Raw genomic sequence first — 13,859 nt, 5'->3', positions numbered from 1 at the left:
TCTTTTCGAGATACCTTTTTTTCTCGACAATACTGTTCTTGGGCGCTGAATTGCGGCTGGCGAACATTTCGAACATTTACTTTGATTGTTTTTTGGATTTAATACTGCACTTTCCAATAAAATTAAAAATTTCATTAAAAATTAAAAAATGATTGTATCTTGAAAAGGAAACATTGCAGGACATATGTTTATAGGAATTGTTTTCATCAGGACCGCTAGAATACGCCGTTGAAGTTTGAGGAAACCTTTCAGAATCATGTATAAAAAATAAAAATGAAAAGAAATGTTTTAAACAAAAGTTGTTTGCTTCATAAAAGAAAAAGAGATAGAGATATTAGTTACACCTTGGGTGGAGATGCTTCAAAGATTTAAAGATCAATCAAGTTTTCTTAAATGGAACTCTTCTAATTTTTTTATAAATCGATTCTTCACCATATTCGACGTAAGAAGTTGTAATGATAGGATGGCCAAAAATTGAATAGTTTAGGAGAATTTTTATACTTTAATTTGACATAATTTTACATAAAGTATGAAATATTTCGTAATATAATCATTTTTCAATTATCTTATCTATATACTCTTCTGCACAAAATAATGAGAGGAATCAATTGGTATATAAAAAACACAGTTATTTTTAAGAAAAAGTATGATAATTTGCAACAAGCAGTAACATATTTTTTTTAAACATTGATTCCTCTCATCATTTTGTGCATAAAAGTATTGAGATAAGATAATCGAAAAATGAATATTTAACGAGATTCTATCGTTATAACTTTTTACATCGAATATCGCGAGGAATCGATTTATTTAAAAAAATTAGGGTGGCATTTAGACGTTTCAATTTAAATGCCGCACCCTGTAGGTTGTATATACAGTGTGTCCCAAAAGTTCAAAAACTGTTAAATATCTCGAAAATAAAACATTTTTTTATTTATAGGAAAATGTTTTAGAAAAAACTTGTTCGCTTTGAAGAGGAAGCAAGGAAAAGGATATTAGTTTGACTATGAGTGAAGGCGCTTCGACGATTTGAAGGTAAACCTCATTTTTTTAAATGGAAGCGCTCTAATTTTTTTATATAAATAGATTCCTTGCAATATACGCTGTTAAAAGTTATAAGGGTAGGATGGTCAAAAATGGAATAGTTTTCAAGATATATTATATGCATATGTTTATTTTCATTTGACATAATATTTCTACCTGAATATTTATAAGCACAAAATAATGAGAGGAACAAATTGGTGTAAAGGAAACATATAGTTGTTTTTAAGAAAAAGCATGAATTTGCAACAAGCAGGTACATATTTTTTTTCTAAACAACTATTTATTTCTTTACACTAATTGATTCTTTTCATTATTTTGTGCATACAAGTATGCAGATAAGGTAATGGAAAAATGACTATTTTATGAGATATTTTATTGTTTTAGTAAAATTATGTCAACGTATAAAATATCTCATAAACTATTTAATTTGTGGCCATTCTACCTATATAACTTTTAACACCGAATATTGCGAGGAATCGATTTATAAAAAAATTAAGATAGAGTTCCATTTAAAAAAACTAGATTGACTTTCAAATCTCCGAAGCGCTTTCATCCAAATTAATATGTCCATCTTTTTTCCTTTTTCGAACCAAACATCTTTTGTCTAACACATTTTCCTATAAAATGTTTTATTTTCGAGATATTTAATATAAGTGTAGAATTTATGGAATAATTTTTTTTTTATAAGCAAGGTTTATAAACAGGATTTAATTATATAGAATAGAAAGCAGCAAAAATTTTTAGGAGATTGCATTGATGATTTAGTGATAATAAATAAATACTATTTTTAAATGTTAATGTGATTACTTGATTTTCAACTATTCAGAAATACTATACAGAAGATAAATGTAGCTTCACTTCTTTATAAGCAAATTTTCTGCAATATTTTATTTAGTATAATAATTTTAAATCTCTGCATATGTTTATTAAAATTATTTTAAACTGTTCGCTTGCTTATTGCAAAAAGCTTGTACAAAGTTTACAATTATTAATCTAAAATTTATAACTTGTTTGTTTTATGTATTAATACACTTTTTTTATTTTTCAGATCCAGAAAAAAATTAGAAAAAATAATCGGCTGCTCTGGCGCTGTATAACGGCTGCCGTAAGCGCTGAATTAAAATATCGGCTGCAATAGCGCTGAGTTTTGGCCCTGGCTGGCTTGTCCTAGGCGCCAAATTAAAAAATCTGATATAGAATTCTGTAACTTTAATTATTCGTTTAAGGTGATTGTGACACTTGCATGACTAAAAGACTGCCCTAAGCGCCATATATCTGTATAAGGCTGCCCCGAGCGCCAGCTCAAAATGCATCATCAGTGTCACAAGTTCTATTATGGCAATAAGGAAAAAGACATTTTGATTTCCAAAGAATGGTTGACAGAAACGATGATAGATAGTTTCCATGCGTTACTCGAAAGAAATTCTGAATATGCACCTCGACCTGTATGGTTGACGATATTTCCTGATCAGATTGTTCCACTCGAAAATCTAAAAAAGAAGCATTTGCAAATACTGCACAGTAATTTCGCGGGCGGACATTGGGTTACTTGTCATTACGACGCAAAGTCTGTTATTATATATGATTCTCATGAAGGCAGTCGTAATGCTAATAAGCAAAATTTGAATGGAGAAATTCGAATTTTTGTGGAGAGATTATTTCCTTTTCATGATTTTCAAAACAATCCGATAGTCTTTCCTACAGTCCAGTCGCAAGTCGACGGTTGTAATTGTGGTCCTATGGCGATTGCGTTTGCTACATCGATTCTGTTTGGCATAAATCCTTGTATTGTGACGTACGATCGATCTTTGCTAAGACCTCATTTGTCTGCAATGTTTGCAGGACAAACAATCACTCATTTTCCGTACCTCTGTAATTCAACTGCTCCATTAATGTTATTACCGTTGGAGACATTGAAAATACGAGAGGCGGATGCACTGAGAAAAAGGCTTGCACGTAGCAAGGAAACTGAAGAACAGCGTTCAAAACGACTCGAGAAAGATGCTTTTTCTCACAAACAACAATATGCCAAAAACGCTGATTTTTTATGCACTCAAAAGCGCAATAAATATAAACAGGACCCTAAAATAAAATGTTATAAAATGTGTGAGGTATATAAAAAAAACCCCAAACCGAAACGCCAGATAATGTGTGATCAGTACATACAAGATCCCGAAACACAACGTCAGAGAGTGCGTAATCAGTACAAAAAAAATCCTGAGGAACAATGTAAAAGAAAACGCGACGAGTACCAAAAAGATTTAGAAAATAAACGAGCTCAAAAACGCCATAATTACTCACACCAATTGCTGTACAATCGGCAAATCAAAAGAAAAAATTATTTTAAAAATGCTGCACGTGAAAGAGATCGCCGAAGAAAATTTAAACACAAACATTCTGACTCAAAAAAACTGTACAACAAAAAGTATTATGCAAAACGTGGTAACAAGTCTATCGTACAAAGATCAAAGACGATCGAGAGAGTAAAAGAAAAATTCAGTACTGTCCGATCTTGGCAAAAGTGTTTTAACTTTCCAAAATGGTCAGAGTTCTATATTCGACGGATATCGAGGAAAATTAATAAACCGGCGATATGTGCTCGATTGGAAGCCGAATATATATTCAAGTGGTGCATGATAGCAAAAAAATCGTACGTCAATGCAGCAAGAAAAGTGTTTTTGTATTTGAAAAATGCTGCTGAAACCGCACTATTGCGATTCAATGAATGTAAGACTTTGAAATATCCAAAAAGCGATCGAATTAGAGCTCTTTGTGGCTCATCCAAACATACTTCGTCTTCCGAAGCATACTTTTTTGAAACTGCTTACGAGCAAAGGAAAAAGTTTGAGCAACCACTTATAATAGGACAGTCCTCTTCTCATGGAGTGATAAATGTTTTACCGTTAATGGATAACAATGATAAAAAGTCAAAAATATGGCACTGTGACGAGAAACGATGCCGCATAAGTGATATTTCCTTGGAAAAGTATGTGAAATTGTTGGAAGAGTTTGAAGGAGCTACTATAAAGAAGATAATGAATGCTAAATTCATGGCGCGGCTCAAAAATTGTTCTGTTTCACATATGAGTAGCAGATTGGGACATCCTCCGGACTGTTATGCGAATCCAAATATTTGCGAATCATACATTGCAACGATAAGCACTTTATCGCCTCATTTTCCTCTCGTGAGAAATATTCGAATAAATGTCTACAAATTGATAGGCAATTATAAAAAATTTCATCATTTGTTTTCAGCTTTGAGATTTGTCAATATGGATAAATTGCTGGAAATTTCCAATGATGCAAAGGTTAAAGCAAGATTTTACAAAAACAATTTGACCGTTAGTTTGGACGAGGAAAAAATTTTGTCGCAAAATTACGAAGCGTTTACAGTTATGAAAAAGAGATTGTTGGATACACCACGTTTCCCTTGTGTCTCTTGCGAAAAACTATGTGTGAATAGTGACGTTTCTGAGCTAAAAAAGCTGAAAAAACCAGTAGAGGGACCTTTTTGGAAAAACTTGATGACTTACGTAACAGAACACAATAGCGATACTGGATTAATTTGTAAGTTTTGTTTGGGCAAATTTCGGAAAGGCATGTTGCCTTCTACTTGCGTTTTGAATAATCTTGCCGTAAAACCATTACCGGATGTTTTGTCGGATTTCAATGATTACGAAAAAATGTTAATCAAGAGAATGAGCAGCTTCCAAGTAGTGCAAACAATGGGCGCTGTTTCGAACAAACATTTGCCGCACAGACAAATGATCCGTAAAGTAAAAGGTAGAACATTTCATTTGCCACTTCCTTTACAAGAAACATTGGATAAGATATGTCCTCCGGAAAATCCTATAAATTTGAAACACGAGTTGCACATTCTCGTTCGAGGTATGCCTAAAAAATCAAAAGTTGTTTGGGAAAATTTGGTGGATATTAATAAAGTGTTTAAGGCTTTGCAATGGTTAAAAGAAAATAATCCGCACTATTCGGAAATTCGTCTTCCAGCGTCATCTGATGATTTATTAAATGAGAAGTTGCAAGAAACAGAATATCAGATCGTCGATGATGGGGGCGAGGAGAGCAATAATGACGAAATAGATGAGGTGGTTGAGGACACCGTACAGCAGATTAAAGATAATGACCAAATCGTTTTGAAACGTAAGGCTTTCCTGACGCAAATTACCAAAGACTCGGGTATTAATGATCAGTATACGATATACCCAATGCGCGTGAAAAGGATTGATAACGAATCTGCACTCAAACTTTATCAAATGTTAAAAATCGAAGATGTTCCAATGGATAATCGTTATAAATATCTGGATGTCATGTGTTTCCCCGATTTATATCCAGAGGGTATCAATGGACAACGAGAAGATAGAAATTTTGCATTACCGGAATATTTATTCATCAGAACGCGATTGATGTCGAAACACAATAGATTCAGATTGAATCCGCAGTACTTGTTTTTCCTTCTTCATGATACTAACAACCGACAATTGAAAAACGGTATATATTATACGATGATGGTTGCTAACGCACGAGAGAGATATACTGCTGATAGATACTTGAACGAATTGAAAGACGAACAATTGGAATCGAATTTAATGAGTATTTTCGGAAAACTGAGAAATACGGATCAATTTTGGCGACAACCATCCAATAATGTGAAATGCATGACTCTGCATTACGGCCCAGCAACGTGGTTTTTGACTTTGAGTCCTAGTGAATGGAAATGGTCCGATTTGGGTGAATATTTACGAGACATGAATCCCGATAAAGAGAAGTTAAGCATTAACGAACTAATCGCATATGACCCTGTTAGCACGTCTAGATTCATGTGCATAAAATTCAAAGCCATGATTGATTTTATTCGTTCAGTTGATAACCCAATAGGGGAAGTAATCCACTACTTCTGGCGATTAGAATATCAAACTAGAGGTATCCAGCACATGCATTGCTTGATTTGGATAAGAGATGCTCCTGTGCTAGGAAAATCGCCGGATGAAGAAGTTGTTTCGTTTATTCAAAAATACGTGACGTGCGAAATTCCAGATAAAAACGTTTCGCCAACATTGTACGAAACGGTTACAAGTGATCAGAATCATAAACATAACTCGTATTGCATGCGTACAAAGAAAACCGAAACAAATATTTACAGAAAGTGTCGGTTTGATTTTCCGCGATCAGTTACGACAAATTTCGTTTTAAGAGACGTTGTCACTTCAATAGTGGGTAGAAAAAATTTACGCAGTAGAAGCAGGTTGTACGATCTTCCTCGCAAGAAGTCGGAGAGGTTTATTAATGATTATAATCCGGCTATCAAATTGGCTTGGGAGGGAAATATGGACATACAATTTGTTGGAGAAAAATCAGAGTTTTTAAACTCGTATTTAACAAAATACACGACAAAGTCGGAAAAATGTAACATAGACTTTGAAATGATAGATTCCAATAAGCCTTTGGCATCGAAAATGTGGAATTTTGCGATGCGTCGTTTGAATAACAGAGAATGCGGTGCTTTAGAAGCTGCGGATACACTATTAGGGCATCCCTTGTATGGTACGGATTGTGATACCATTATCAAATGGATCGACGTCAATGAAGTGAGAAACAGAAAAGTTAAAACATTCAATGAAATTACAGCTCTCGATAAAAATTCTACGAATATCTATTGTCCGTCGCTCATCGATGATCATTATCCAAACAGACCTAAAGAACTAGAATCATTGAATTTGTACGATTTTACTAGATTCTGGGACATTGTAAAACAGATGCCAAAAAGTGACGAGGTCGAATATTACGAACTGGTATCGCGTTTATTTGTAAAGAAACGAAAAAAGGGTAGTTTAATAAACCATTACCGATTCAATGTAAAAACTGAACCCGAAAAGTACTTTTACTCGCTGCTTCTTCTGTTCAAACCATGGAGAGATTCGAGTGAACTCAAAGGTGCGTACGAAACTTACACGGATGCCTTTAAGAATTCAGAGACTGGATTGACGAAGGCAATGAAATATCACGAAAGGCTCGAAGAAATACAGAAAGCTTTTGAGGATGTTACTGAATTGATCGAGAAGCGTGAAAATGATTTAAAAATAGCAGACGGAGACAAATCTGATGACGATGAACTGGATTGCAATCCAGTACAAGCTGACGACGCGATGAAAAATCTGGAAGATTTTGGTAAGATTGACGCCCCGATTAATTTATCGCAAATGATGTCGCAATTGAACAAAGATCAGAAAAGAGTCTTCGACAGGGTATGCCAAGTTTTACAAAATAAAAATCATATTCTACGATTGTACGTAAGCGGTGAGGGTGGTACAGGAAAAAGTTTTCTTATTGAAACGATCAAACATTGGATCAAAATAAATTTGAAAAAAACGACTGCGATATCTGCTCCCACGGGTATTGCAGCATTCAATATCGATGGCCTGACAATCCATAGAATGTTTCAGCTACCCGTCACTCATGAATCTACGCCTAAGTACGTGCAATTGTCAGACGTAATCTTGAAAATTTTGAGAGACAAATTGAAGAATGTCGAACTATTCATAATCGATGAAGTATCCATGATTTCGAATGTGACACTTATGTTTATCAATCTACGATTATGTGAAATTTTTGATACGACAGATACAAATGATGGTTTCTTTGGTAGAAAACACATTCTCTTGTTTGGAGACTTGTTGCAGCTTCCTCCTGTAAAAGGACATCCTCCGTTCGTTAAAATGTCTCGATCAGATGTTCAGAAGTATTTAGGTACCATGGGTGGATTTGACTTGTGGAGATTGTTTGATTACGACGAACTCTTGATAAATATGCGACAAAGAGGCGACAACAGATATCGCGATATACTTTCTAGAATACGAATAGGTCTCATAACGGATTCTGACATCAATGTACTTGAATCAAGAAAAATCATTTTCAAAGAAAATAGTTGCGACGAAAGATTGAATGAACTTTACACTTATATGAATCAATTACCGACCGATACAATATGTTTATTACCTACGTGTTATTTGTGCAAGGTTTTGAACACGGCAATGCTTAATAAAATCGACGGCGAGGAAATTCTACTAATAGCAGAAGATGATGTCGACTGTGCTCCAGCAATGAGAAAAAAAGTGCAAAAAACCTTGGAAGATAAAGATGACAAAGTTTCAGAAACGGCAGGCATTGAAAGAGTAATAATGATTAAAATTGGTGCTAAAGTGATGATTCGACGAAACATTGACGTAACTCTGGGACTTGTCAACGGAACAATAGGCAATGTAGTTGCGGTTAATCGTGCTGCTGATGGAAATATTTATTCCGTCACATTAGTTACTTCGGATAACAAAGAATTCGCAATAACGAGAGTAGACATTAAATTCGAGATATTTCACAAAATAGTGGTACATCGCAAACAATTTCCATTGTCCCTCAGTTATGGAATAACTATACACAAAAGTCAAGGCGTTACGTGTAAAAATGCAATGATGGATCTGGGAACGACTGTATTCAGTGATGGTCAAGCCTATGTAGGTTTGTCTCGAGTGAGTACATTGGAAGGCCTACATTTGATAAACTTCAATCCGGCATCAGTTCAAGCACACTCAGGAGCCATTTCGGAATATAATCGACTAAGATCTTTGTTCAAATCTCAGCTGCCACAAATCGATTTATCCAAGAAAAAGGCTATAAAAGTTTACGATCGTCGATGGACCATACCTAGTATCATTGATAATGTACAGAATCATGGTTGCGAGGAATCAAAAAGTGTAATTACGTGGAAAATATACGGCCTTCTTAATGACGATAATGTTTCGTGTTACGCTAATGTAATATTGCAGTGTGTATTTCATTGCGTGCGTATCAGGCAACAAATACTAAAATATAAAGCATCGAACGCATTGACTGATGCTATATGCGCGTATACTGAGCGTAAATATTGCAACGTTCAAGCGGTTAGAAGATCTGTCGGAGAATGCTTCGAAGAACGAATACAACAAGATGCTTCGCAATTTTTCATGGCTCTAATGTCGACGTATTCTGAAATCAATGATATATTGGAACACGAATTGAAGCACGTAACATGTTGCTCAAATGCCAAATGTAATTACACGGTAACTACGTTGGAAAAAAGTTGTTTGCTAATATTACCTATACAATCGACATTAAAAAGGAAAAGAGGTGTCACGCTACAAACTTTGATTGATTCGGAATTTTCCAAATGGGAAACGATAGACGGCAGTTGTAACGCATGTAAAGGTTCCGTTCTGAAAAAGAAAACCGTAATCGAATCGACTTTATCCATCTTAGTGATACAGCTCAATTTATACACTTTTGTGAACGGTGTTTGCAAAAAAATTATCAACAATCGGATTAACGCCGTACCGACGAATAATATCACGATAGATAAAAAAAAGTACAAGGTAATAAGCGCTATATTTCACGAAGGCGAAGAAATGAATCGTGGTCACTACACGTGTATGTTGAGAGCAGAAAAAAAATCAGAATGGTATTGCTCTAATGACATGAAAGTCATTAAGAAAAACTGGCCCAAAGGAGCACAAGGGGCGTACATATTGTTCTTGGAGCAGATTAAGTGATTTTGGAAATAACTGCATTTAATGACACTTTCCTCGAATGTAAGTGTCGGAATTTCTTTGTAGTAAATTTACGTGAATTTTTTAGATCCGGAAAATTATAACAATTAATCGGCTGCTCTGGCGCTTCATAAAAGCTGCCGTAGGCGCTGAACTAAAACATCGGCTGCCATAGCGCTGAGTTTAGACTTGTCCTAGGTGCGAAATTAAAAAAATTATTTTTGGGCCCCAAACAAAAATTATTTTCGCAATTATAGCGTTTACGGCTGCAATAGCGTTGAATTCAGGCTTGCCCTAGGCGGTCAATTAGAAAAATCTGGGATAGAATTCTGTGCACAAAATGTAAAAAAGTAGGTGATATAGCACAAAAATTCATAAATGATAAGATCAGGCCAAGTTCCAAAAAAGACACTCCAATATGTTTATATTTTAATAATAATCTGAATTTTTAATATATTACCAACATGAAAAGTAACTGATATATTGTTCAAGGTGCAAATTCAAAATAAACATACATAAAATATACATAAAATGTATAAATAAAACTGATCATAATTTGATTCTAGAAAGTAAGTGATATATTATTCTTAGTGCACATACAAAATTTTTTAAAATTTAATTAAAATAACAAAATATTTATTAAAAAATACAAAAACACTTGGCGCTGCCACACCGAACAACATGTTAACTTACATAATGTCAATTAATTACATGATGTCAGTTAATCATGCTATTATTACATTATTACTCATTTTCGTTGTTTCATAATACTATAGGTGTAAAGATGTAAAGGGGTGGAGGGGTGGTGGAGCCTCTTGACGGGGGGGGAGGGGAGGAAAGGGGGAAATGGCGTAAAGGGGTTGCGCTAGGGGGAGGGGGGATGGTGAAGCCCGTTGGCAGCGCCAAGTGTTTTTGTATTTTTTAATAAATATTTTGTTATTTTAATTAAATTTTAAAAAATTTTGTATGTGCACTAAGAATAATATATCACTTACTTTCTAGAATCAAATTATGATCAGTTTTATTTATACATTTTATGTATATTTTATGTATGTTTATTTTGAATTTGCACCTTGAACAATATATCAGTTACTTTTCATGTTGGTAATATATTAAAAATTCAGATTATTATTAAAATATAAACATATTGGAGTGTCTTTTTTGGAACTTGGCCTGATCTTATCATTTATGAATTTTTGTGCTATAGATATATACAGAATTAACCGCTAGACGTGCGAGTGAGTAAACGCAAAATCTTGAAACAGACGAAGACGGAAGAAGTGTGTTAAGATTGTGCTGTTTTCGTATTCAGCTGTTGTTGTATTCAGCTGTTTTAATAGAAAAATAAAATATATACAGGAATTTTTGAAAATTAAATTACATATAACTGTTCGCGAGCGCGAAAGACGCGAATGCAAAGCAGAGGATCTGTGAGGAGTGCGATAGAGACACAACGAATTTGTAACAAATTTTAAACACTTTATTTTTACACACACATATACACTGAATAAATGTCTAATTAATGAATACAAGATTTTAACACTCGAAACCTCCTTTTTTTTAGAAGCGAAACACCCTATCGGATGGAGCGCGAGGATACAAGCGATTCGACTCAATCGAAATTTGCGATACTTGCGGAAGCGAACGTTTAAAGAATGCGGAGCGGTGCTACTTTTACTGCGGTGCGAGAAAAGTGCGAAAAAAGCGTTAGCAGGGTCGAGGTTGGACCCTTTATACTTGGAAAAACGGGGCTTATTTTCGCGAGTAACCAATCGTTTTGAGTCATTCAAAAACGCTCAAGTTGACCCCCGCAAATTGTAGTTTATTGGTTACTCGTTTATGGTTGTTAAAACGAGTCGTTGTTGACTTGCGCGCAGGCGGAATTGGCCATCGTATTGGCTCACGGAATTTGTGACGCGTTAGTGCGCGCACGCGCGAGTGCAATTCGTGGTTTGCCGTTGGGCAGCAGACGGTTAAATGTTTATTTTGTAAGCTCTGTGTTCCCTTTTTTTTGTCCAAGTGTTTATCGGAGGGCGTCATGCTTTAATGAGCATGTAACTGTTTTTTCCGATGATTGGGAACGTTGGTTACAATAAATTTACGCGAGATGCACTTTGCGATCTCAAACATTCCCGCTCGCCTCGTCATGCTATGACGAAATAGTTTCGCGCGCGGGGCGCTCAGATGTCGTGATTGATCGGGTCGAGGCGACATCAATCACCGCTAGGGATCGCGGTCCGCGGTTGCGCAGAGCGCTGACTGTGCCGACGATGTGACACATGAAGTGCTGTACATGGTGACGTGCGGGACGTGATACGTGAATTAATTGTGCAGTGTGACCGAATGTCGTGTGAGTGAGTGAATTCGCCGAAGGTGCGTGGCTCTGTGCTACTGGTGTTGCATTAATGCAACTACAAATTTACGGCTGGATGCGCAGCGAGTGGAGACAGAGGCATTTCGACACGTGCAAGTTGACGATTGCGAGTGCGAGGGGGGCGGCATTATTGCGTAGTCGCGAGTAATGCCTTTTCGTCCGAGGCCCCGGGAAGCATCACGATTTTTGTGAGGGGCCGAACGTACTGTGACGAAGATGTTCGGACAGTTACCACCCGAACGACACCGTCGTCCCCTGGATGCAGCTGAATGATCCGTGCGAGAGGCCATCGGCTCGGGGGTGTGAGCTCGGAACGGATGAGGCACAGACTTCCAAGGTCAGGTCTGGTGGTCGGCCCTTGCCATTTGGTTCGCGGGGTCAGTGTGTGGACGTATTCGCGTGACCACCGCTGCCAGAAGTGATCTCGCATTTGCTGCACGAGCTGCCATCGGGACAGTGTGTTGGTCTCCTCCTGAGTGAGCGACGGCTCGGGCACGGACAGAAGAGGCGCGCCGATGAGGAAATGCCTTGGAGTGAGCGCTGAGACGTCGTCAGGATCGTCGGTCAAGGCTTGCAGCGGCCGTGAGTTTAAGCAGGCCTCGACCTGAGCGAGGAAAGTGGACATTTCCTCGAACGTCAGTGTGGTTTCGCCAATGACTCGCCGCAGGTGGTGCTTGGTGGATTTCACCGCTGCCTCCCAGAGGCCTCCGAAGTGCGGTGCGGCCGGCGGATCGAAGTGCCACCTGATTCCGTCTGAGGCCGCAGCGCGAGCGATGCGACGGCCGTCGCATGACGACGCGCGTAGGAGTTCTCGCAATGCTCTGTCTGCGCCAACGAAATTGGTACCACAGTCCGAGTAGACATCCTGACAGAGGCCACGGCGGGACGTGAAGCGGCGGAAGGCGGCCAGGAATGCTTCGGTGGAGTAGTCCGACACGATTTCAAGATGCACGGCTCTGGAACAGAGGCAGACGAAAACGGCGATGAATGCCTTGTAAGCCTTGTGCCCTCGTCCCTTGCTTGTTTGAACAAGGATCGGGCCAGCGTAATCCAGGCCAGTGCGAAGGAACGGACGCGCTGGGGTGACTCGCCCTTGCGGTAGATTGCCCATCGGTGGTTGTGGGGTGGCGGCTCGCCACCGCGTGCAAGTGATGCAGCGGTGCAGGGCTTGCTTCACGACGGCCCGGCCTCTCGGCACCCAGAACCGGAGGCGGAAAAGGCCCATGGTGAGCTGCACTCCTCCGTGCAGAGATCGCAAGTGACAAGATGCAACGAGAAGCTGCGTGAGCCATGACGTAGGCGGAGCAATCATCGGGTGTCATTCGTCGTGTGACAAGATTGCGTGTTTGAGGCGACCGCCGACTCGCAGCACGCCGTTGATATCCAGAAATGGATTTAGTTGTGTGAGTTGACTTCGATGAGGGATAGTGCGGTGCGCGGTGACGGCTGCAATTTCGGCGGGGTGCAGCGCCTGCACTACGCGAAGCTATCCGAGGAGTGCGTCGTCGAGTTTGTTCGGTTCGAGTGACAGCGCGGTGCCCGTTTTGCGAGTGTTATTGCGCGCTTAGGGCTTCCGTCGGCTCACGGTGCGTCGCCATCGGCGGCACCATGCAGTGACGCGCAACAATCTGTGCAGCGTAGAAAACTGCAGGAGAAGCGCTGGTTCGACTTCGACCTGCTTAAATGCGTGAAGTGCGACACGTCGTCCTTCGGGCAGGTCATCGTCAGTCATCTCGTGGCCTTCGCTCGGCCACGCGTGTTCGCCCTTGTGGAGTCATGGTGGTCCTGCCCACCAGAGCGGATGATGGAAGAGCTCGCTCGGTGCGATCCCCCTGGAGGCGCAGTCCGCTGGG

This window comes from Linepithema humile, chromosome 8 (assembly GCF_040581485.1).
Source record: "Linepithema humile isolate Giens D197 chromosome 8, Lhum_UNIL_v1.0, whole genome shotgun sequence".
Lineage (NCBI taxonomy): Eukaryota > Metazoa > Arthropoda > Insecta > Hymenoptera > Formicidae > Linepithema > Linepithema humile.
The sequence above is the reverse complement of the archived record's forward strand: the minus strand, read 5'-3'. Positions refer to the sequence as shown.